This window comes from Neodiprion pinetum, chromosome 5 (assembly GCF_021155775.2).
Source record: "Neodiprion pinetum isolate iyNeoPine1 chromosome 5, iyNeoPine1.2, whole genome shotgun sequence".
NCBI classification, from domain to species: domain Eukaryota; kingdom Metazoa; phylum Arthropoda; class Insecta; order Hymenoptera; family Diprionidae; genus Neodiprion; species Neodiprion pinetum.
In genome coordinates, this window is record NC_060236.1 from 1,530,402 (window position 1) to 1,557,069 (window position 26,668).

Sequence of the window (26,668 nt, forward strand, 5' to 3'; positions counted from 1 at the left end):
AATACAGGTTCTCGTTTTTTGGCTGTAACTTCTGATGCGTTGATCGCAGCGTCCTGGGACTGCGCCCAATCGATTTCTCTCACAAAATTACGTCGGATTAGTGTCAGAAAGAATTTATTCCAGCACTATTCAGAATCGCGAAAATTTTCGCCAAAAATACAAAGGGGTTAACCTTCCTTTTTTTTTGACCGAAAAATTTGCCGTCTAAGAATCGATTTGTATGGCCCTTTCCCGACCAATTGGACCCCCAGGAACTCAGAAAACGCAGCGAAAAGTGCGTGGGACCAACAGGAGAGAAACTACGGAGGAAAAAGCACCTGCTGAAAAGTGTCAAAAATACAGGTTCTCGTTTTTTGGCTGTAACTTCTGGTGCGTTGATCGCAGCGTCCTGGGACTGCGCCCAATCGATTTTTCTCGCAAAATTACGTCGGATTAATGTCAGAAAGAATTTATTCCAGCACTATTCAAAATCGCGAAAATTTTCGCCAAAAATACAAAGGGGTTAACCTTCCTTTTTTTTTGACCGAAAAATTTTCCGTCTTGGAATCGATTTGTATGACCCTTTTCCGACCAATTGGACCCCCAGGAACTCAGAAAACGCAGCGAAAAGTGCGTGGGACCAACAGGAGAGAAACTACGGAGGAAAAAGCACCTGCTGGAAAGTGTCAAAAATACAGGTTCTCGTTTTTTGGCTGTAACTTCTGATGCGTTGATCGCAGCGTCCTGGGACTGCGCCTAATCGATTTCTCTCGCAAAATTACGTCGAATCAGTGTCAGAAAGAATTTATTCCAGCACTTTTCAAAATCGCGAAAATTTTCGCTAAAAATACAAAGGGGTTAACCTTCCTTTTTTTTTGACCGAAAAATTTGCCGTCTAAGAATCGATTTGTATGGCCCTTTCCCGACCAATTGGACCCCCAGGAACTCAGAAAACGCAGCGAAAAGTGCGTGGGACCAACAGGAGAGAAACTTCGGAGGAAAAAGCGCCTGCTGAAAAGTGTCAAAAATACAGGTTCTCGTTTTTTGGCTGTAACTTCTGATGCGTTGATCGCAGCGTCCTGGGACTGCGCCCAATCGATTTCTCTCGCAAAATTACGTCGGATTAGTGTCAGAAAGAATTTATTCCAGCTCTATTCAGAATCGCGAAAATTTTCGCCAAAAATACAAAGGGGTTAACCTTCCTTTTTTTTTGACCGAAAAATTTTCCGTCTTGGAATCGATTTGTATGACCCTTTTCCGACCAATTGGACCCCCAGGAACTCAGAAAACGCAGCGAAAAGTGCGTGGGACTAACAGGAGAGAAACTACGGAGGAAAAAGCACCTGCTGAAAAGTGTCAAAAATACGGGTTCTCGTTTTTTGGCTGTAACTTCTGATGCGTTGATCGCAGCGTCCTGGGACTGCGCACAATCGATTTCTCTCGCAAAATTATGTCGGATTAGTGTCAGAAAGAATTTATTCCAGCACCATTCAAAATCGCGAAAATTTTCGCCAAAAATACAAAGGGGTTAACCTTCCTTTTTTTTTGACCGAAAAATTTTCCGACTTGGAATCGATTTGTATGACCCTTTTCCGACCAATTGGACCCCCAGGAACTCAGAAAACGCAGCGAAAAGTGCGTGGGACCAACAGGAGAGAAACTACGGAGGAAAAAGCACCTGCTGGAAAGTGTCAAAAATACAGGTTCTCGTTTTTTGGCTGTAACTTCTGATGCGTTGATAGCAGCGTCCTGGGACTGCGCCCAATCGATTTCTCTCGCAAAATTACGTCGGATTAGTGTCAGAAAGAATTTATTCCAGCACTTTTCAAAATCGCGAAAATTTTCGCCAAAAATACAAAGGGGTTAACCTTCCTTTTTTTTTGACCGAAAAATTTTCCGTCTCAGAATCGATTTGTATGACCCTTTCCCGACCAATTGGACCCCCAGGAACTCAGAAAACGCAGCGAAAAGTGCGTGGGACCAACAGGAGAGAAACTACGGAGGAAAAAGCACCTGCTGAAAAGTGTCAAAAATACGGGTTCTCGTTTTTTGGCTGTAACTTCTGATGCGTTGATCGCAGCGTCCTGGGACTGCGCCCAATCGATTTCTCTCGCGAAATTACGTCGGATTAGTGTCGGAAAGAATTTATTCCAGCACTTTTCAAAATCGCGAAAATTTTCGCCAACAATACAAAGGGGTTAACCTTCCTTTTTTTTTGACCGAAAAATTTTCCGTCTTAGAATCGATTTGTATGGCCCTTTTCCGACCAATTGGACCCCCAGGAACTCAGAAAACGCAGCGAAAAGTGCGTGGGACCAACAGGAGAGAAACTACGGAGGAAAAAGCACCTGCTGAAAAGTGTCAAAAATACGGGTTCTCGTTTTTTGGCTGTAACTTCTGATGCGTTGATCGCAGCGTCCTGGGACTGCGCCCAATCGATTTCTCTCGCGAAATTACGTCGGATTAGTGTCGGAAAGAATTTATTCCAGCACTTTTCAAAATCGCGAAAATTTTCGCCAACAATACAAAGGGGTTAACCTTCCTTTTTTTTTGACCGAAAAATTTTCCGTCTTAGAATCGATTTGTATGGCCCTTTTCCGACCAATTGGACCCCCAGGAACTCAGAAAACGCAGCGAAAAGTGCGTGGGACCAACAGGAGAGAAACTACGGAGGAAAAAGCACCTGCTGAAAAGTGTCAAAAATACAGGTTCTCGTTTTTTGGCTGTAACTTCTGATGCGTTGATCGCAGCGTCCTGGGACTGCGCCCAATCGATTTCTCTCGCAAAATTACGTCGGACGAGTGTCAGAAAGAATTTATTCCAGCACTTTTCAAAATCGCGAAAATTTTCGCCAAAAATACAAAGGGGCCTTACTTTTTTTTCGTTTTCCGACCAAAAAATTTTGGCCCTAGATTCGATTCGTGCGACCCTTTTCTGACTTATTGGACCCCCAGAAACTCAGAAAACGCCGCGGAAAGAGTGTGAAACCAACAGGAAAGAAACGACGACGAAAAGATCACCAGCTGAAAAATATGAAAAACTCAGGTTCCGGTTTTCCGCCTGTAACTTTTGACCGGTTGCTCGCAGCGTATTGGTACTGCGCTTCATTTGATTGCTTCCGAAAAAATACACCGATACAGTGCATCACAGAATTTCCTTTCGCACTCTTCGAAATCGCTAAAATTTTGAATACAAGATCCAAAGTGGTGATCCTCACTTTTTCTTTTAGCGTGAAACCTTTTGTCTGAGAATCAATTTATATTTCCTTTTCCTGCCTTATCGGATCCACAGTAATTCGAAGAAGACATCTGTTGCAGAAAATCATCAACAGCTCAGGAAATTCACAGAAAACACGGAGAAAATAGTTTTTCTATGTATTTAATCCAGGTCATATGAAATAGTGACAATACAATATCATACATATTCTGCAGCGTTCAGTCGCACATGGTCTGTGTACAAGCCAAAACTTAAGCTACGTTCAAATTCAACTGTAGGCAGTATTGCTTAAGAAAATATACGTTTCACACCTTTCATCTAGTATCATTATAAGATATATTATGTTAATCATATTTCTACACTACCTTCTGTCTCCCACTTCAATATCATTGGCAACGTATTAAATTACCACACACTGATACTTGAATACTTGTTCGAAAACTAAGGCATATTGAATAAACTGATCTTGAACTGATTGTGAGACCGAAACTTTGTACCTCACAACTTTATATTTTTCTTATACCTCTTCGGAAACCGTGTGCAAATTATATTCGTTTCAGCTCAAACTTTCCATACGTTCGTAATGAGTTGAGACTGCGCGCAATCGATTCCTCTCGCACAATTATGTCGATTTAGTTCCGCAACAAATGGATCCCTGCAGTATTTGAAATCGACCAATTTCCGATCGACAAAATCTAAAGGGGTTAACGTGCCTTCTTTTCGAGTTTTCTAAATTAGATGAGTTTTTATATCCAAATTGTTTTATTGGACCTCGATTAGACCAATTGGTCCTTGTGGAACTCAAAATAAGACGTCTTAAACATCGAAGAATCAACTCCTGAGGAAATATGAAGGGCTTCCGTCGAGTTCCGGCTGCTACTCTTGATCCGGTGCTCGCAGCTTATTTGGACTGCGCGTAATCGATTCCTCCTGCAAAATCACGCCGATATAGTGCATCAAAGAATTATTTAAATACTTTTTTAAAGTCGTTAAAATTTGGACGACAAAATCCAAAGGGGTAGCCTAACTTTTTCGTGATCTTTGATGCAAAAAAACTTTATTGCCAGTATCACTGTCGAATAGGTACGATGTTTCAATAGACCACTTGGAATCTAAGTAAGCAACTATGACAATTTATTTTCTATTGCAAAATTTCATTGATTCATCTAATGCATTAAACAATCAAATTTCGCGTTACCTTAAACTATGCCGGTTTCTGCACAGGTCGAAAGAAGTTTGCCCGTGTCTCTTGTTGTATCTAGTTTTGTGCCTCAACAGCGTCCTGTAACAGAATTAATCAAGCGGTTATTTATTTTTATTCTTTGGCTAATTTCAACACAAAATTGCTGGAATGAGGAGCAAAACGTCATGTTTTACCAATTGCATACATACTATCACAACATTACTGTTTCATTCACCAAGAACTTTTGTAGTACCGAGGAAATCTTTCAGCTCTATTATGCGAATCGATTTCAGTAATAGACTCACGATCAGCACACGCACCCAGCTATGATATTCGGAAATCTATGGGCCCGCAATTTATAGCACATCTCCCTAGTTTTACGTTATGCTCTTAATTTTTCTATTCAGCGTGACGTATTTGTATTTCTTAAGATATAGTTCACCCGCCTAATATAAGTATTTTTATACTCGTGGATAGAATCCTCATTTTCGTTTCTAAGATTGTTTCCATCCAGTTTTTTATGTCTGCTGTTTCGAACGTGGTTTGATTTTTCCTTCCGTTACGGTACCTTCTTCTATCCTCAAATCGTTCCGGTAATAGAAGCAATCTTCAATCAATTATCAATCTTCGCTCTTTTAATTTATTTCCACAAAAAAGTGTCGCAGCTATCCTCCTCGCTATTTTTCTTCTCGAATCAATCGTAAGGATCGGCCGATTTTAACTAACTTGCGCCTCGGAAAATTTGTACATTTATCCATGTGTATCAGTAGAGATATCAAGCCCGAGTAAATTCTCGATGGTGAAAATAATGGGGAAAAATTATAAACCTGAAAAACAGGATAAGCCAGAAGGCATCTTATCCCCATAGCGTAAACCGAAGGCAATCCCATAAAATGAAAACTTTCAACCCCCCCGCTCTGCGAAAGATATTCGTTCGGGTACCAATTTGGCGCTGCTACTCGTTGTGCATTCGGCTTAAACCAGCCCAAACTACGTATATCCCCGCGAGTTACATGGCGCGGAAATACACAGCGATAGCTTCTAACCCATTTACCTAAATATCTTCAGTCACCCTGCCGGCGTCTCCTCCTCTCGCTCTATCCGCCACCCATGCGAGTCCGCGATTCTATCCTCGTTGAGGCGCAGATAGCGGTGTACAGATCCACGGAAACGGTAACCCTACCCCCAGCACAATCGAGTAGCTAGTCCGCAACGTGCCGGCGGGAACCGCGCGAGTGATTTTACGACTACCACTAGCTGCGGAAGCCGAACGTATGGCAGAAGCAACGTAAATTCCGTTAGGTATACCGGCGGGAGGAAGGGGCGGGGGGGGGGGGGTGTTTTGTCGCCCTGCGGGGTTGATCGCGGCCGCGGAATCGCCGCGTCTGAAGAAGAGAACTTCCGCGAATGAGAATAAGGGGCTTTATTTTTAAGCTTCAGCAAGGTCTGAGAGCCCCCGGGGCTTTAGTGGCGTCATAAAACGCGAGTACATAAATGAACCGAGTCAATATAACGGCGCAGTCAGAGGTTTAACTTTCCCTCTTCATGCCCTCGTCCTCCGCCTTCTTAAAATTTACTTCTTTCGAATGACCCAACCGCGGGTAAAGACCACAAGCAATTCAGTGGCGGCCGCAGGTGCATCCGCTGGTGCCTTCCAACCCCGTAAGACGGAAGCGCGGGTGGACGCAGGTATAAGATTAAGCAAATCGCTGTTTCTCCCCGGTCAATGGTTCGGAAGCTCCCTGGCGGCCTGGGCTGGGAATGTAAGCAGGTTACGCGGCGTCTAGATACTAAGGGGGTAGTGATACAATTAGATGTGATCTTAGCGCCATAACTCAGGGCTAATCTCGGGGTCTGCGGGGTCCAGAGGTCCTGGGGGTCCGGGATTCGGCGGATCTAGTGCGGCCTGCGGGGTCCCGGGTTCGGCCCCGGTCGCCCTTCCGGACGAGCGCGACTTACTTCATTATTCATCCCATTCCGCGGCGGTTATCTAACCGCCACCCCGGATGCTCCTGAACCGCGTGAGACGCCCACAGCCAGTCGGGCCTGCCTGGCGCCGATTCGACGGTGTGAATTTGATGGAAAGATTACCCGTATCTCGGCCTCTCCATCTAGGCCGTTCTCTCCGAAGGTGTCGACACCACGCGTGATCACCGGACGCCAGGAAATACGTCGATAATAACCACCGAACACGTTTCCCGGTCACGCTCAACGCGCGATGGCTCATTTTCTACCGTCTTAGTACCTGCAGCCGTTATCTCGAGACTCGAGGAGAACACTCTCAAATCCGCTATGGTTTCCTTAGGCTCGAGTCTCCGCCCGGCACGGTACGAACCTGTCTCGTCTACCGGGTGCGTACATCGCTACGTAGTCGTGTATCCTTTCCAAGATTAGCAATTGCCAAATTCCAGAACACAGTCCAGTCCAAGTTCTGTGGACGAAACAGCATCGTTCATCATCGTCACACGAGCTAGCCACAATTGCTGGTTATAGGTATTCTCAAGTTACAGTTTCGTTTTCCATTTACACTAGTAAAAGAACGTAAAGACTCGAATTTCAGAAGACGGAGGTGTCGGGTGACGGAGTACGAGGGTTTTCAATCAGGCCACCGGGTACACCCTGTCCGGGATAATATTAGTAAGTTTTGGTCGCGAAGGTGGTGAGGACTAGAGCTAGCTAGAGAAGCATTAGAGGATGATCACTGAGCGCTGAGCACGGGGCACTAATCAAGACGCATGATTATAGGCCCCAGCGCACCCCGGAGTACCCCGTGGTGTTCCGCACCTCCATTCCGAAAGTCCTAGGAGCTGGAGGTTAGGATACCGGGAGAAGATAGTAGATTACAAGGAAAGACGGACGGAAGACGTTCCGCGTTTGCTTGGTTCCCATTCTACGACGATGGGCTCGTCATTTCCGGAACTGAGAAGAACAAGGAGCCGGAACACCTTCTCGCTTCCGCCTTAAAAACAGTTTAAAAAACTATCCGGCAACTGGAGCTCAACCCTCGTCTCAGGTCGGCGCGACAACTCGACCATTATCCGTTTACCGCTGGTCATGAGAGCGTAATACGCTAACCCAAATAGCGAGAATATGGGTCAATATTATGTATACGGTCGCACTGTACGTTCACACTGCAGCACAATCACCGGCAGACAATCGCGCGTAATAACGTTAACGCCTGTCGTAATAGTCGCAGTTAATCCGTGGTCACGCAGGACACGTAGTGACAATTACCCAATCGCATTATCAAACTTTGAATGGGTGAACTGGATGCTTGGGAGGATCAGGTCTGGAGTTATTTCTTGTTTTTTTTTTTTTTTTTCATAATAGATTTTAACAAGCAGCTGATGATTTTTCAATCCAGTAACAAGTGTCGGAAGCGAGGATGCCAGTCGCGATTAAGTGTCGCGTGGCATTCTAATTTCGTGGTAATGTAACCAGTCTATTTGAGGTTGCGTTAAGCAAGTTAGCATAACCCCAACGTATCGCGTTAAATTATGCTCGGTGCTATAACGGTTTCCACACGCGAGACTCCGTACGAACGGAGTAAGTGCGTGGAAGCGGGTTAATTTGCCTTGATGAACGTTGCTGCAGGCTCGCCGTCTGGTACACGCTGAAATCATTCCTTATTCCCCGCATACCTAAGTGAATACCTCTTTGCCCGTTGATCATTTTTATACGATCTTCTGATCCAGGTGAGTGTCGTCCAGTGACCAATGCATGTGCGCACACTATCGATCAACAAGTGAGTAATCGCTCACTCACCTTTTGATCTTTCTTGCTATTTTAGAGATGGAGTAGAGTGCAATTGCCTCACGAGCTAAGCAGTTCGACGAAGCGCGATCGGAAGGAATAAAATTCCGCTCTTTCGATATTCCGGTAAACGAAGCATCGGATTTTCACGGTGCACGTTCCGCGGCGATGCTTCTGAATTTCCATAACGAAGAGAAGGTAGACTCGAGCGCAGGAAACCGCTAAATGCAGCCGCCCGATATCAAAATTATCTAAGCATCCATAGACGGGAATTAGGCAAACACGGTTCGCATATAGACCGAGCGTAATATAAGTCTGCCATTCCTCCGGAGCACTTTGCACGTGTGGATGATCCTCCCTATCTCGTCAGCCCTGCCAACCCGAGACTGGCTCGTTTCCCTCGGGTTAGTGGAGAGGTCAAGCGAAGAAACTAATATTCACCGCTCTCTAATCTTCGACGGTATTCCTCGCTTTTCGCTCATCCACATTTACGCCAAAGGACGATGGGGGATGAGGGACGAGTGAGCGGAGTCGACGAAGGGTTCGAGGATTCTGCACTCAGCTTGGAATATATTGAAAGTTGGCCTCCCCGTTAGACGTCAGAAGCACACCTATGTGTGTTTGCTTTTATTCAAATTGTAAGTTAGTGCCGGTGAGACTCTGACGTTTCGGCTTTTAGCGAATGGAAAGAAATGTTTCCGCTAAATGGTGTGATCCCGCATGGAAATGAACACGTCGAGTCACCCTGTCTTCAATATCGGGGCGAAGAGGCTCGAGAACGATTCGCTAGCGACTACGGACTCCTTCTTACCGAGTCTTTTCTCGAATTTAAAATCAGATTCACCCTACGTGTGTGCGATTTCAGCGTCCACCTTTACGTTTTTACAGAACTTACAGAGAATTCAGCATTTTTCAAAGCTTAATACAAAAACAACAGACTGATCTCGTAACTCAAACTATTTTTTTTTACTTATCATCAAGCTTCAAGGAAATATAAAAAATACGACAAGTACTGTTTTTACCTTGACGAAAATTTGGTCGAAGCCGTAGGATGGCTACCCTTATGTGTTGGAACGTCTTGGTAGAGTTTTTTTTCTCGTCGTTTGTTTTCTGCAGAACAGAAGGTACAAGAGAAAGTTCAGTGAAACAGCGCTACAGACACGGTACGAAACAATAAAGGTTTATGAAAGACTTAGGCCTGGTTTTGGAATGATAATCGGTTTATCCTATTCATTCATTACCGTAAAGCGGAAGTTCTTCAGCGAAGCACTTCGTTCTCCGAACGTTAATCCTATCTCGGGTAACAATTGAAGTCATACTTTCAGACCGGTATTCGCAAAGGAGATGGAGAAGTTTTTTTAAACGAGATTTCCGAAGGATTTTTCCGACGTATGACGTCCTCGAGTAAGTTTCACACACTCCGTGGATGCACGCATAGGGGAAAGGGAGATGGTGGCCTGCAGGAGTGTATCAGTTCGCTCGGTGAAACGGAGCGCGGAAAGAGAAGAGAATCCACATTTGCATACTCGTCAGCTGTGCTTCCTTCAACTTTTCCGTGACACCCCCGAAACTCCGAGTTCCCCTGCACTCCCGACTACACACCCAGAGAGCAGCTAGCCTGAGTCTCGCATACGCTTAAAGGGAGGTGGCGGGTAGGTAGGAAGCGAGGGAAAACTGGCGGCGGCGTAGGAAGAGAAAAGCAGCCGCGTGTATTTCTAGCTTCGTGATTCATAATTGCAAATTTCCCAGCTTTATTTATGCAGGCGGCCCCGGCAACCGGCGCGAGCAAATACACCTCTGGTTTCCTAAGGCCCGTACGCGGTATATGCGCCGCCCTTAGGTTCCTTAGAGAATTTGATATATGGGATAGCGCACCTTCTGGGAATTATATCCGACTTGTATTAATTTATATTATTTTACCTCCGAGGCTACGCATCACGGCCAGGCTAGGCTGCAGGCGCGGTTTCTAACGGAGGCACACGGGCAAAGATCGCGACTATAACCGTCTCGTAAATCACCTTGAAAATAATCGTCGACATCGCGGGCAAGTATAAACGTGTACAGACATCGTCGTCACACCGTAGTCGTAAACTCCCAGCTTTGTGCCCGTGAAAGCCTCTTTTATTATATTTCGACAAAGCGCGAGCATCGAGAAGAGATTAGGAGATCCGCCCACCGCCACGCTCCTTTCCGCGGCCTCCTATCGAGTTATGAAAATCTTCCCCCTCTCACCTGCACCCTCGACACAGTCGACTCACGTCCCGTGCGAGGCCATACATTTTCACTTTGGCACACATGTCGTCCTCGGCGACAGCGACCCCCTGCAGGCCAAGGGGCGAGGACTACGCATCCGTACACATCCCACCCCCGATACACAAAGCACCACCTTGAGCCTCTTTAGCTGAGAAATGGAAATACAATGATGCGTCTCTCGTTATGCATAATGCAACGATTTGAACGACGAATATTATACGGTAACGTTCTCGCCGCCGTACCCAGCACACGCGACTTTTTCAAACCTGTGTAATAAAGTGCCGAAAGTGGAATAAAAATCTTCTAACCTCTTCGTCGTCTTGCTTATTTCCTTTCGAACAGATGGAAACTGGGTTGAATTTTATCACCGCGATACCAGTCTCTACTTTTCTTCGTACAAACACCCATATCGGGCTGACGATGAACTCGACTCTTTTTCTTCACTCGTAATTCGAGCCATTTTACTACGAAAATACCGTGTTTCCAGTTAGCAACGCTAATCGGTGAGCAGCAGAGGAAGTAAGTAGTTACTTTGACCGTCGGTAAAATATGGATAAAAAAACGCGAATCGCGACTCGTTTGCGAGATTCAACTTTGCTTTTTTTTTCACCCCTTTTGCCGCAGGACGCGGCGACGCTGGGCCCATAATCACGTTTGTTTTATAGCCCGTTACGACGTCAGATATTTTAACTAATTGTATAATTGCTTTGAAACAACCCCCTCAGCAGCTCGACTCCCCAGCATCCCACCCACCGAGAGGCATTCATCCTGCAGGAGAGGCTGGCAGTCCTTTCTCCTTGACTCTTTCGTAAAAAGGGTTGCTCCGCAAAGTGACGCCGCGGTTACGTTTTAAGCACGTCGTAAACAGGGCCGTTTCTTCGCGGGAGGTCAATTATAGTTGCGCGTTGGGGGGTCGCCTTCCTTTTTCTTTAATTCACCCTTCCCCTCCTTTTTACAACGGTTGTTTTTTTTTTTTTTTTTTATTCTGCTTTCCTCGTCATCGGTTTCAGCGCTCTCTTTAGCTTTTTCCACGTCTCAAACTCCCCCCCCCCCCCCCCCCCTCCAGACGCACGCGGGACTTCCGTGCGTATATAAGACTGCGGAATGGGATCTCGGGGCGGTGGTAAATCGGGAAGGGATCCCCACCCCGAGACGGGAACGGGGCTCGTTCGCTTCATCAAATATTTGCTCAATCACCGCAAAGACATTTCACTAACTCGGCTACTATGGATCGGCCTTGTCTCCTTCCTGGTTAGACGCTATCCTTACGCGGTATTCCGTGCCCGAGGAAGGGTTTTGCATGAAAAGTCACCATTGACATAAATCTCATGAATATATTCCCGTCCGCTCGATCGGGGGACGAGACGGGTTAAAATCGCAACAAAAGATCCACTCGCTTTGCCTCTTTCGCCGCTAGTTTGCGAAAATTTTTTATTTTTTTATTTTTTTATTTTTTTTTTTTAATTTTGCAAATCACGCCTGCCCCGAGGGGTGGACCGGTTATTATACGGTGACAGAGTCAGCCGATCCGTCGCGCGATTATAAATCAGCTCGACCCGCTTAACGCCCAACGATTTCAAGGAGTTTAATCTAACGGGGAACATATTCCTTTGATTGTACGAATGGAACCGCGGCTTTTGACGACCGCTGAAATGGCTCCCTTCTATCTCCCTGCCTGCAAGGAGCGGGAATCTTATCACTAAGCGCACCACTTAATTCCATTCCCAGGATCAAACGCGGACCCGTAACGCAGCCAGCCCGCGTCACCCGAAAGGATTGCTTCTGCGAACAAAAGGTATATATGCCGAGTTCACGCAGACGTGTAGAATGTTCGATTCCGAAGTACCTGCGGCGTTTAATTAAAATCTCTTCTTCGACTATCCTAAATTTTTTCAGCCTGGTTGCGTAACAACTTAACAATTTACTACTTGTTTCTCTTTCCTCTTTCTTCGCTTGTCTTTCAGCGGATATGTTTCTCTTTTTAACTTTTCGACCGCGTTCGTTTCGGACCGACTGGGTGAGACGGTAAAAATTGCGGTCTCTCGGGTGACGGTGGTGTAGAAAACAAAAAAAGAAAAAAAAGGACAAACGGCGTTTTGCGACAGAGGCTTAATTAGAGAAGGTTTTTCGGTCCCTCCCCTGCAGACTTCGGAAAATCACGCTACGTGCGACCTGCCGAGAGAACGAGGAGATCGAGAGAGGATACTGAGAAGGGCGAATAAGAGCGGGACTTCTGAGCTCTGCGGGTGGGAATTAGCGGGGCTGAATTGATCAAAGCTGTTTAACGTAGCGCCTTATTAAAAGAGAAGAGAGAGAGACGAGAGAGAAGGGAATAGAAAAAAAAGAACATAAAAAAAAAAGAATAATCCATAATCGCATTCGAGCCCGAAGCCGCCAAGTTTTTAAGACTCTCTCACACCGCGTTAAGTGCTTTTGCTGGTACAAATCTCTGTACCAAACTCGAGCATACAATACATCATAGTAGAGGTATAAATATCAACTCGCACATTGTATACCAAATTGTACAAAATATCTCTCATAGACTATGTCTAGAAATAAATTTGCATTTTTACAAATTATAAAAACCTGTCAAACTTCCGTATCTTTCGCCATTTCACAAAATTCTCCGCTTATAGATTGAACGTCTTATATTAAATCCAAACCGGATAAACTCAGGCTGCGTAACGTTCGCTGGAAAATATTCGTTGTAGGCGGTGCAACTGAGGCAGTTAAATGCACAACCAGTTTTGTTTTTTTGTTTTTTCGAGTGTCAGTGAAACGCGAGCGTTGCAGCCGAATAAAGTCTCGGATATTAAGATCCGTGGAGGGTGAGAACGACAAAAAAAAACGATGAAAGTGAAAGAGGAGGAGAAGAGATGTCGGTGATAATGCGTCACCGAGTCACAGAGCGTCTTTAGGACTCTTCATTTGTATTTTAATTAGTGTCGTTATGCTAATTATTCGCCGTTACTTCTTGTTCTCCTTTTTTGTATTCCTATTGCTTCGCCTGCGCCGTCGTTCCTTCTTACAACAGATGGTCCTGCTACTGAGAGATCGCGATGATTTGCCGCGCATTTTCAAGCAAATTGGTTAGACAAACCGAACAATGCCGCAGCCCTTGACTCACACTGATTCATGAACCCGTGAGAGACGTTGAACCGTGAACCGACACCCTGGTGACGTTGAAAAGAGATGCGGATCCTGAGAGGAATAGAAATGTGAAATTTTACCGACTGTCACGAAGGGGTGTAAAGCCATCTTCATTGACTATAGTTTCGTCTTACGAACGAAAATTTGAAAAGAAAACTGGGAAGTTGAATCAAAGTCGAGTTATACGTAATCAGAGAAATCTGTTGACGATCCGTTTCCGGAACTGATTTCTCTGTGTTTTTCATCCCCTACGCGTTATTTTTCCGCCTTCCGTATTCCCGCGGTGTGAAAAAGTAAAAATAAAAGAAAATCGCCGGGGAGGAGAAGAATAAACTTTTGGTTAGAGTCGCGCGAACTTCTTTAATAATGCAACTCTTTATATTCACGGTCGTTTTTAAACAAGCCCGGGGCTCAAGATTAGGCGAGAGAGCAGTTGATATCCGGACGTAGGTAGGAAGCGAGAGAAGAGAGCCGGGAAAGTGGAGGGCCAAATATGCCGCTACAGTTACGATCTTTCTTAATTATCACGATTGCCATTGTGTTGCCACTGCGCTAAATGTAGAGCCCCTCCACGACAATAACAAGCGCGTAGTCATGAATTGCTAATCTTGCATAACTGCGCGTATAACCGCGCGTCCCGACGCGACGCCCCTGCAACGCCAAAAGGACCTTTGTCGTCGTCGCGACGCTTCGCGGCTATTTTTCAAAGGAAAACCCCGAGAAGTTGCAGCCGGGAGCTTCGAGCACTTTTAAAAAAACAATTATACCAGGCCCGAATGATTCCCTGCGCCAGTTGCTCGAACGTCGACTCGACCCTGATCCTGGAGGAAGGATTTCGAAGGAGAGCGGGGCGGAAGGCAGAGGACAACGGCATCCCAATCATATTTATGGGTTCGACCGGCTCTTCCCGATTTGCGGGATCGCATTTCGCTTGGCGTGTCTCACGTGAACCGCGGATTACGTGGCCAAATAGAATACTTTACGATACGGACTTTATATAGATAGAACTCGCTCCTCGATCCTCCCGCCCCTTTTCCGATCCACCTATACAGGGTGTCCCCTAAGTTTCGTCGCGATTAGCCAGAGATCCGAAAAACTTAGAATCCCGTTTTATCTCTATACGCGGGACATCGTATCGGCCAATTGACAAACGAGTCCTGAGAAAAGGGACATCTCGTTAAACACGAATCCTGTGACGAGTGATCGCCTTACGGCGTTTCGTCGAGATCGGTTGACGGCAAATTACTCGCCCTGATTCGAAGGACACAGACAAGAGTACGAACGCTCTTTCGACCGTACCAACCATGCGGACATCCTGTATAGCTGCAGGATAGTCGGTAGGACGAAATGAGGAGCCTGGCATAATCTCAGCGCAATCGTCCGTATAGCAAGGCAGCGGCGCTGTGACTGGATTGACATCGCGATGCTCCGAAGGTATAATAACCATTCGGTTTCATCCAACTCAGCGATTTTCCTTCCTGATGCAATCTAATCGCGTGATGGGGTTGCGAGATTCGAAAAAAAACCACACACACACACACACACATACACGCGCATTCTCATTGCCCGCTCGATTATCAGCCGCAGCGACGATTCGCGGTTTTATTTGTCAATTCGTGGTTTCCTTCTGGTCCACTTGAAACTAGTTTATCCGTTTGTGAATTCAGTCGAAGGTATAAAACTATACGGTATTTTGTGGGAAACATTTCAATTGAACGAATCAATTTTACTCTCAAATAATAAGACAGTCGATGAATAACTTTTCGTTTCGAATAATTTAGCCCTTGATAACACAGATCTGTAATCAAAAAACTGCAAGTTTCTTTTTTTTTTCTCACACCGTTTCTTATAGATTTTCATTCACCGAACCTGGAAAAAATAGTCAAAAAATTCGAACACGCATCGCAAAAATAAATGGGTGTGCAGATTACCTCCTGATTCGTTGATTTCTAAACACAACTGATCCACGATCGAGAAGCAAATTGATAGGGGTTAGAAATCAGCCTTCCGTGCATATATTTATGCGTTAATCCGGTCGAACGACGAATGCTTAAGTATATATATACATATATAGGTACGTATCTGCCGAGTCCTCCCGACTCGACTCAACTCGCGGATCCTTTCCTCTCCTCTCTTTCGGTTGACACTTAATTTCCGTTATTCGTACGTAGCGGTGGGTGGTGGCACCCGTTTTATGCCTCCTCTCGACGCACCCTCTCACCATCTCTTAGTTACCCAGCCGCCACTCCGGGTGCCTGGCAATTGCGTCGAGCCTCCACCGGCGGCACGTCCTTAGACGGCAGACAACAAACCGAAACACCCCCTCGGCGAGAGAGTCTCGAAAGGCGAATGAGCGAGTGAACGCCCCGGAATGAAATGATATCAAAAACACGAGTGTAAGCAACGCGCCACGCGCTTCGCCGACGTCGTTGCTCCGATAGGCACCCGCTCTACGTCGACAACGTCAGCGGATGAATTTCCCGATCCGCGTCTCTTTGTCAACCGACTGTACTCCCCATTGTCGCCGAAGCCGAGGAGGACCGGGGCGTTGGTTAACCCGGCTCAATACCAGCGGATTATCATTCGCCCCCGAATCCACCCCGCAAGGGGTGATCTCGAAAAAGCGCAAAGAATCCGAGAAGAGAATTGCGGGAAATCTGTTCACCCTACGAATAATTCGTTCGAGGTTTGGACTCCCAGTGATCTCTGTCCGGCTCGTATTTATAACAACCTTGCTACAGAGATATGTATGTGGAAAGTAAAATCCGCGATTTCGCATAAATCGGCGCCTCGAGGCGATGTCTTGGACCGATCGGATGTGCGCTGAGCCATTGTGTGGAGCTCGCGGAGGTCAGCCAGACGTCTAAGGGAAGGAAAGTCCGGCGTCGAGTCGTCCTAGCGGTCCGGGGGCTTCTCCTCCTGCTTTTTCGCATTCAAATCCCTCGCATCAATATTTTATTGCGAGCACTCCTCATGTAAATTCCTACAGATTTTACGACAATGTAATCCCCGGGACGCCTCGCCAGCTCCGTCTACGTCGCCTCGCCTCTCCGCACCTCCTTATACCACCACCACCACCGCCCCGATATACGTAGGGGGAGATTTTTATCTCCAAGACTCGACGCGACGCGGACCTCAGCCTAGGTCATGCTCCGAGGATCACCGTTCGCGGCTTCGCCCCAACCCTCGACTCCGGATTAACGTCGATTCTATACTTTTTATCGCGCGGAAAATATTCGACGTCGCAGGTGGAGGAACGGCGAGAAATCGGATGACGGTGCTTCTTTTTCGCAACATGATTTGATCAAACCGGAACACTTGTATTCGTTCCTAATTTCTTTGGATCACCATCGCGATACCCCAGTTTTGTCTGATTTACAACGTTGGAGTGAATTCCTAAAGACCGCATGCTTCGTCGTCCGCTTGAATTTAATGCGCAGCTGTTTGCCAGGGCGACCCATGCAGTCCTTAGGAATTCACTCCGTACATCATCTGGCTATAATCCGAGCTGGCAGACCTGTGTCCTGCGGTAAATATTCAACGTCGGTGATACGAGGACCCGAGGAATCAAATGATCGTGTATACCCAGTTCCTCACGATCTGAGAAACCGGAAGACTTCTTTTGGTTCGAGATTCTTCGTCTTAGCGGGGTTATCATACCTATTCCGTCACATCCGCAGATTATAGTCCTGCCATTTACACTTCGGGGAATACAGTCGGGCAATATGCATACGGCCATTCCGCGGCGGGCTGTTAAGCAGTTAGCGTTATAGCTGCTGGATGGCCCGGTGCGAAATGTTGGATAGGTGGAGGAGGTACGGTGGTGCAAACTGCATATCGGGCGCTCTCCTCATCGGCGTCTGAATCTCCTGCCAGCTGGCAGGTTGCCGCACCGCACTTTTACCCTCACCGTTGCGTTCGTTGGTTCGTTGGTTGGGTTCGGCGCGATAGCTACCCCTTCGAGGTCCGGAGGCCCGCGAAACCTCTCGCGAAATATTAATTAACGTTATTAACACCCCACCTTCGAACTACGGTAGCGTTCGCCCGCTAGCTCGCTGCTCTCGCGAAGTGAGCGGGTGCCTCTCCAAGGGAAAAAACCCATTATCGTAAATCATCGTTTTCCAATAACGCTGCCAGGCCTCTTTGCCTTCGCCCCGTGCTTCCATCCGTCCTTCCTTCCTTTTTTTTCCATTCCCTTTCTTCCTTTCTTTTCCCTCTCCTCCTCATCCTCCTCCGGGCTCACTGCTGTACTCGTACCTACTAAATATGGGCCAGCATCGGGCCACCGGGTGAGCCGCCGGAGCGCCGGGCTTATGGCAGGCATATTTAATATTTAAAGCTCATCTGTTTTTTACTCCCTTTTTTTTCCTCCTCTTTAACCGACGGTGAAGCAGCCGGTATTTCATTCGTTTGTTCACCCCCCTTCGCCTCCAGCCCCCATCCACCCCCGACGGCCGATGTACTAGTGCCCGATCTTGCCCCAAACCCCCCAATCCCACCCTCGCCCTGCTGGAGGCAGTCCCTTCGATTTACGAGCTTTACGCGTATACGCTTTACACGCAACTTGGAAAACTTTTCAAAATAATCTCTTCGCGCCACTCTCGCTTGTTTTTAAATCATTTTGATATTTTCTTTTTTTTTAGAGGAACCAACTCAGCGTCTAGATCCAGCCGCGATCATTTCATTTAACACAAGTATACTGTGATACGATTTCACGAACGTTACGCATATAAAAAAAAAACCAGCAGACACACGATTTTCAATAACGTAAAATTATTTCATCGCACGTCGACTGGTCAGAAGTCCGAGAAATCAACCAACCAGCTTCGTAATTTCTTTTTACTTCCAACAAACCTCAGAGTGTGAACCGATTTCGTGCGGTTTCGCTGATGCATACGCCAGGAGGCAGGAAGAAACTGGAATTACCAAGTTGCTCCCGGGCACCGTGTCGGCGACCGAGCGAACGAAGAATAAACACAAGCGAAGAAAATCTTATCCAAGAAGTCGGGGGAGTACGGGAGGTTGGTATAAGAACGGTGCCGGCGGTGCTGCCAGAGTCTTTCTCTCGTTCTTGGCGGCTCAGCATCAGCATCAGCAGCAGCAGCAGCAGCAGCAGCAGCAGTAGCACCAGCAGCGGGCGGATTCTCCTCTCCTTCCATAATTTGATTGTTTTAATTAAATTTCGCCGGGGAATCGCTTTACGCTGGGCACACTGCGGCGCCGGGGCCCAGGCACAATGCTAACTATGACGTAGACCGAATGAATTGGGATTGGAATGGCAAATGGGTTGCGAAGGGTGCGGCGACTCGTTCGCTTTAAGTGAAGGAAAAAAATCAAAACCCGGATACTGACGATGAAGGAACTACTCACCGCTTGGTCTACAATCCCAATGATCCACGCTTCCTGTCCAAACGGTTCGCCAATTTCTCCATTTACTTCGTTCTATCGTTGACGCTCTCTGTTTACTCTTCAACTACAATGATGCAAAGGAAAAATTGTCAGATATTTTATCTCAGAGTAAAATTTGGATAGGTATTTGGGCTACTCACCGCTTGGTCTACATTCCCAATGATCCACACTTCCTGTCCAAACGGTTCACCGGCTTCTCCGTTTACTTCATTCGATCGTTGACGATCTCTGTTGACTCCTCAACTACAATGATGAAAAGGGAAAATTGTCAGTCATTTTTTCTCGAGGTGAAATTTCGAATGTATTCGTTCAGACACCATTCTGCAAACTCTTGTGAAGATACCTACAGTCTTTTATCCAGGTAGCTGAGAATTTCTGTTCTTGGACACCACGGTTAGGTTGGCTGGTCCGAGTAGCGAATTAAAAACGCCCGTGGGGTGGAAGACGGTCCTCTTGGTATGCCGAAGACGGACCGTCTAAGGTCCCGGTTAGTTGGTCGGGGCTACTTAGTACTTTATATTTTGTTTGTTCCTGGTGGCATTAGCCCCTGGGGTGATTGCCGGCCGGGGATTCCGGGCGGCCATGATGCTGTTAGCACTCGCCGGCGTGCCTAGAAACCCTGATCATGCACCAGTATAGCTCTGATACGCTTCCGTCTCGCGTTTGCAGTGTACTGCGGTCCCACTGGTTCCTAAAAAAAAACACAGAAAAAATGTCAATGCGGTTAGATTTGATATTCAGTTTCGCGGTAATTTGCAATCACTAATGGGCATATAACGTCGCGAGCGAAAGCTATACGTACAGAAGTGTAGGGGTAGAAACTGGCAATGAAGAGGGGGAGGGAAAGAGAGCCTTTGGCCACGAGGAACGCTGTGGTTGATGGTTGTGACGCGTAGGCAGTGCATATTTCCTTAGATATTGGAATTTGTCGCGGTTACTTGGAATTATCTTCCATCGAGAACTATGCCGCTACACCGATCCAGCTCTTCTGAGGATCGTTCGAATTAGCCGTGCCGTTTGCCGAAATCTCGTAGATGGTATCTCCCTTCCCTCTTTTTATTTTTTCATTCGGAAATCGCGCGAATGGAATTTTGTCGTCAAACCCTCTCCACCTCTTCCCACCCCTCCGTTCAGACAAAGAAATCTTAGGCGGAAGAGGTGCTCTCGAGGTAATTATGACCGCGCACACATCTTACAATCATTCCGGGCTGTATACCGAGCTGATAAATCTGATTACACAGCCATTATCGGGCTTTACTTTGTGATTTCAAACAAAAGCTTGAAATGAGGGTTGCGGCTGGCGGTCCTCGTCCTCTCCCGCAGGACGACCCCCCGGTCGGAAGGAAGGAAGGAGGGTGGGAGGGAGGGAGGGAGGCAGGAGTCGGGGAGGCACTTCTTCCGCCTCAGTCACCGCTGAGGGGATGAAAAATTTAGATTGCATTAGTAAAGCACGGAGAGTAAAAAGAGAGAGAGACAGAGAGAGAAGAGAAGAGAAGAGAGTTGCTCGACGGATTCCTTCGCGCGTCTGCGCTAAAATTGGGTCACCCGCGGCGATTCGTGTTGCGATTTTCTCCCCGTTATTGAAAATACAAAAAAAAAAAAACCCCCAATCTAGGCAACGCCGGGCCCAACTATCGAAGAGTACAGTACCTATCGGAATGAATTATTATCCGAGATTCGCGAGCGCGTGGAAGATGAAGAGGGTCGGATGAGCGCGGGGGGAAAAAATAGCTGAGCATTGAGCGCAAACAAGGGTAGCAATTTCGCGGAGGGGGCTCAAGGAGTCGAGAGGCCGACCCTGCTGGAGCGGGTTAAGGGCTGGGAGTAGGCCGGGGGTGGGTGGCGGGATGGAGGTTAAGACCGCTTTAGAGCGGGCACACTCCCCGGCCTGTGGCGCAGTCACACGATACTTTTTAATTTAGTAAAAATGCGCATTCAACCCGCCGAGTGGCTCGCTGAAGGGGGTTGACGGGCTGCTCGACTTCAATGGAGTCACCCTCGGCCGTAACGGGGAAAGAAAATCTCGTCGAATAGGCACTGGGTTATAATATACTATACCTACCCACGTAGATACGGATACATTTACCAAGTGTAATTGACACAGATTTATAGCTCGGGAAGAAAAAATGACAATAATTTCAAATTAGAAACTGCTTGAAGATTTCTTCTTTTTCTTCTTCCAGTGAAGTTCTCGTAATCGGAACTCAGCCGCCTTGCTATTTATCGTTCGATTTGCGAGAATCACAGTAGGTGAAAACGTATGGAAACATATCAGTGCAAGAGTAGCGGATTGATTGAATGAGATGTAGCGATGAAATTTGAATCGATCGGGAGATCGCTGCTGACGAGGAGATCAAAAAGAGAAACAATTTTCGCGGTAGCGTTTTCTCACCGCAAGGCCTGCAATCGGCGTTGTCTTAGTTCTCGGGTGTTCGAGGATGGAATACGGTGAAAATGGGAGCGAAAGAGAGAGGAATAGTAAACAGGCAAGAGAGTATTTTCTTCATTTTTATCAGGTTTTCCGAGGGGATGAATATTTAAGGGGAGCGGACTTAATCTGCGCCTGGGGATTCAACAAAGACGAGTATCGCAAAGTAGCCGCCATAGGGGTGGGATGGGGTGTGGATGAGGAGTTTTAAGGCCCGGAGGCAGCGCCGTGTGTTTCCTTAAATATTTTACCCGTGTTATCGTCTATCCACCTCGAACTTTGTCTCATCGGGAAATTTCCGAGCTTGAATCGTTCCTCGTTTTATTTATTTTTATTTATTTCCAAAAAACCATACAATAAACTCCTTCACAGTTTCCTTTGAGCCTCGATTTCGCTTTCCTCCCTCAATCTTCAACTCGCGTTTCACCCCGGATCTTCTCTCCCTCCGACAAAAGAAGCAGACAGTCTTTGTTACCGGATACCCATCGCCTCGTTCGCCCATCCGGTTCTGGCATTATTTTTTTTTTTTTTCTTTTTTTTTTTTAATCGGGTGAATAAATCGTTTGATTCAATTATCAGCGGGCCGGCGCCCCGGGAGTGCAGGGACGAAGAAAGCTTCTTTTTGCCCTGCTTAAGAGTTTCACAAGTATATATACACACGTATACCTACATATATATATATATATGTATATAAAAGATAGGGGGCATGTAAGAGGCTTAAATCGGGGTTAAACGCCACCCCGGGTCTCCGCGAGTAGTCATCGCGAGCTCTGACGCCCGAACTAATTACGCTAATGGATTTTCTCCTCGGTGCTACTGTTTCGCAAATACAAAAATAATACGGGGTCCCAATTCCCGCGTCAATTTTCGCTCCGCCGATGCTGAACGACGGAATGTAAAAAAAAAAAGGAGAAAAATAAAGGTAAAAAAAAATTTCAAGCATAAGCAGGTATGAAACCTTACACGAGGGAAAAATCGGGTTTGCAATGGGAGTGGGGGTGGAGGAGGGGGTGAAGGTGACAGGTTTACCGATCTCTTATCGGATAGGAGAAGGGTAGAAGTAGCCAGGGGGTGAAAATATGTAAGGAAAACAGACGGGGGAAAGAAGCCGGTGTCGCACCCCCGCGCATCGAATCCGTCAAATTGGTCCCAAACGCGATAAACTCTGTACCATCGGCCCGCAGCTCGCTCAAAAGCCAGCGTCGGGGAATTGAATTTAAATGTGCCACTCTTTCGCCCACCCCATGCATCGAAACCGGTGCCTGAACTCGCCTCACTCAGACTCGTACCGACAAACAGATGGTAGATTGATTTCACTCTCTCTCTCTCTCTCTCCATCTCTCTTTCTCTGTCTCTCCTTCGCGGTTCGATCTCATTTCGAGTTATTAATAATATCTCCAGGAGGTTAGCATTTCCGGTGCCGCAAAGCGAGCGTAGAGGCGGGAAGGGTAGGGAAGGGCACGACGAAGCGATCGGTCCGCTTCATTTCTGTATCACTGGATATACGTGAAACCCCCCTCCCCCCCTTCACCCCGCCGATCCGCGGTGGGCCCGAGTTGCACAGATGGAAATACCCTATTTATATGCAAATTCTATATTTGTCGCACAACGAAGCGAAAACGGCGGCACCGTCTTGACGAAAGAAAGATTTGCCCAACCCGCACCCTCCCCTCAACCTCTCTTCCTCCCCCCCCCCCCCATCTACCCGTAACCCTTAAAAAAAAACTTTTCAATATTTTTCAACGCTCGATCTCGCAGGGCGTAGAGAAAGTACATGCGTGAGTGGTTTAATCGAGTTACGGAGTCGAAGGGCCTGAATTTTTGTCCGATCTTGGATACTTGAATGGCTAATTCGCACTTTTGGACCCACGCGAGAGAGGTGGGAAAATTTTTGATCTCTCACGCGGTTTGTTGGTTAATAATCCAGGAGTATGCAGGGGTATTTATTCTGGAGCCCTGGTTCGCTGTTTACATTGCATATCAAATATGCAGGTGTCGCGCAAGGAGGAAGGAAGGAAGGAAGGAAGGAAGGTACGTCGGGCTCAGGACTTACCGAGGTGCGTCGAAAACGAGGGTGATTAGACGGGTCGGAACGGCACCCGCGAGTCTCATGAGAGAGGAAAGACGCCGCGACGTCTTGGCGTACCTTGGTACAGGCAGTTTGCCGAGCGGCAATATCGCGTTCCCTTAATAAACAGAAGGTGAAAGAAGGAGGGGAGAAAAAAAAAAAAAACAGAAACCAAAAATCAACAGCAAACGCCGTATTGCAAGCATACTTTTTTAATTTTAATTCGTACGCCCCGTCCTTGCCTTTTGAAGTCGAAAATATTCTTTACTCTACGAAGAAAAATTAAGAAATTCTTTTCCTACCAAAAATGAAACGGTTCGCTCTCCGAGAAAGTATTTTTCCGCGACCGCTAAAGAATTCGTCGAGATAAGAATAAGGCGAGATATTCATGTACATATACTATATATAGGTATATACATATATATATATGAATGTATATAACGAAGGGAGAAAAGGGAGGGAAAGAGGCAAAGAAATCCGAGCACAGAACATTCCAGGAAAAATGATTATACAAAGTTTGAAAAACTTTTCGCCGCGCCGAGTACGAGATATTTCTCTACCGTGACGTCACTCCGCACCCCCGCCACCAAAAACACCCGCCACCCCCGGGGAGTGAGCCATTTAGCGTTTGTCCGCGCAGAGCGAGCACAGCTTGCCTACGGTTGAAAATTATTACACACTCAACCTGCGTTATATTATATAGATATACGTACGTATGTACCTGTACGATGTCTAGCACAGCACTGTATGAACATTCAGCTCTATTTTCCTTCTCTCGGTTCTTGATTTAAGGATTTTATATTCAATTTTTAATTCCACCTCGATACAAACAGAAAGTTAATACTAGGAGTTAATTTTTCGAGAGTTACGAAGGACGATAATATCGAATTTTAAAAGGAAGGGAATATATCTGTTATCTAGCAGAATTTTTTGAATTTCAAAAGTTGACACATAGAAAAACGAAAATGCAGAAAGGTAAAGTACAAGAAACTAGAATACAGATTCGTCAGAACTTTGCTATATTTCGAATTTCTAAATTTTGAAAATTCTCTACGATAAATTAATGTATTTTTAAAAATTCGACATTGTAACCGTGCTATTTTCTAGTTTCCCGTTCCATTTTTACCCCACACCCCGAAAAATCGCTCGGGAACCGAGGAATTCGGAATCCGGAAGCCGAAGATCGATCTGAGAGTATTTTTCAGGGGGAATTATCACCGTGTACCAACCCCGACTCCCTTATCCGATCACACACATCCGCATGTATTCCCCGGGGATTAGAAGGATCCGTTAAGCCGTGCTGTCGGATTGGGTCCCGTCTTCGGATTCGCGGGCGCGAAAAGAAGTGATTGCCTTATTTATATTTGGCCAAATAACTCGCGTAGCCCGAGTTACGAGCACCGATCGAGAATCTGCAGAGACGAGTAGACGAATGGCTTAATATGATAAATTATGTCGCGTCAAATCCGTAACACGCGTTCATTTGTATGCCGTTAGACATGTCCCTGCCAACATCGCTCATCCCTTATTGCCTCGTTCATCGGTTAAATAAAACCAGCCAACAGCGTCGTCGAGGTTCCTCTTTCATTCGTCCGTTTTTGTTTTCTTTTTTTTTTTTTTATTTCCCTGCTCTTTGTTTTTGCCTCCATCCCTTTCTCTTTCCGATTTTCTTCAAGGGCTCCGCGGATGAAAGACGGACCATTTCCAAGTTCCCAACTCTTCCTCCCAAGTCTCCGAAGAAGCCGAAGTCTCTCGGGCATTTCGGTGCATTCGTAGGCGCCCTTACGCGTGTGTCGAGGGGGGTTTTGGGGGGGGGATGAATACCGAAGATTTGTGGTTTCCTGAGCTTCTCCGCAGATCTCTCTACTAGTTTCCCAATTCCCATTCGAACCCCGCTATCGGGGTGAGTCTAGGCGAGCGCTCTTCTGATATCGCAAACTCGGAGCGCCGCGTCGGTTTCAAGTACGGCTACAACTAGCCGGTTTCTGCAGGTGGAGATTGCCTCCTGACGTTTGATAGATTCATGGTTATTGGAATCGGAGTTGCGCGGCCGCGTCGCGAACAACCGTAAGTTGACTTATCGCCTGGCCTCGCGTGTAAATCAAACCTACACCCGAAACGCGGAATATACACATTTACAGGGAAAAGAAAGGCGACTCTGAATCCAGAAAACAATGCCAAGTCCTTCGGCCGAAGAATTTCCCGCCGAAATTTCACCAAGACAATGATTTTAATGGGAAAATGAAAGTTCAAAGAAAAGAACGGATGCAGCTGTAAGAGGGTTCAACGCGATCCCATTATCTGGGGTGCAAGGAGAACCCGAAGTCCGGAGGATCCGATCGCGGACCAGGCTATCTTCCTTTCCCTCTGTTTTCCCCATCCTTCTTTTTCTTCCTCACACCATTTCGACGCGACCCCGGTTCGTGCCACCTGAATTCGAATTCCCAAACCCTAAACTGTTACAGTCTTGGTTGACTTTGTATTCCTTAAAGTGGAAGAAACCCACCTTCGCTACTTTAAACGCATGTCGTCAACAAGTATCGAACTGTGTCAATACAAGAGTTCCTAAAGACTTGCGTCCGGAAAGATCTCGCTGATACTTTTTTGTGGCTTTAAATTCCGTTGCGTAGTGCATAGACAAGTCATTTCTTCGAACAATGGATTCACAGAGACAAATCCCACCCACCAAAATGGTGGGAAAAAAATTTCATCCCGTAGCGAGCAAGGATCGAGACCAGAGTTTGGGAACTCGTCTCTAGCGTGTAGGAGCGCATCGTTTGACGTCTCTGTGAAGTCGAGATCCCCGTGGAAGGTTCAGGAAGCGGAGATGGGGTTGGAGGTGGAGGCGGAGAGGCGCACAGAGGCGAGGTTTACTCGGAGGAATGAAACGGGCAACGTCGCCGTGCCTCTCTCGTCGGAAATTACGATAGCCTTGCCGATCCGGGAAGCCGGGAGTCGGGAGTAGTCATTTTTCGTTCCCTTTGCACGCCGGCAAACATCTCACAAAGGTACTCAACTGTATTGAATGTCATCGATTAAGTACAGCCCTCCCCCGCGCCGGGGAGTTCCCGGGGATGATCGGAGCCTTTAGAAATCGGCCTCGTCAATGCGACGAGGATAAAATCTAATTTGCTGAATCTGTGCGCCCGCGACATACGCGATAGCCGGCGACGGAATCTCAACTGCGGCGAATCGAGAATATAATTCACAGAAAATGTTAAAAGTAAGA

General features: G+C 46.7%; 1 protein-coding gene and 1 long non-coding RNA gene across 2 annotated transcripts in view; one reads left to right on the forward strand and one right to left on the reverse strand.

The window, feature by feature from the left end:
- LOC124219881 (mucin-19) overlaps positions 1–26,668 on the forward strand; it is a 267,722-nt gene that overhangs the window by 152,508 nt on the left and 88,546 nt on the right. The gene's annotated exons all lie outside the window — the stretch shown is intronic.
- The window catches only part of LOC124219901 (uncharacterized), a 119,883-nt gene continuing 96,594 nt past the window's right edge, over positions 3,380–26,668 (reverse strand). Inside the window, exons 3-7 of the long non-coding RNA XR_006883485.2 lie at positions 19,291–19,634; positions 19,084–19,186; positions 18,905–19,007; positions 4,394–4,477; positions 3,380–4,125 (exon numbers count right to left, since the gene is read on the reverse strand). This is a non-coding gene — a long non-coding RNA (uncharacterized lncRNA). The remainder of the gene's footprint in view (positions 4,126–4,393; positions 4,478–18,904; positions 19,008–19,083; positions 19,187–19,290; positions 19,635–26,668) is intronic.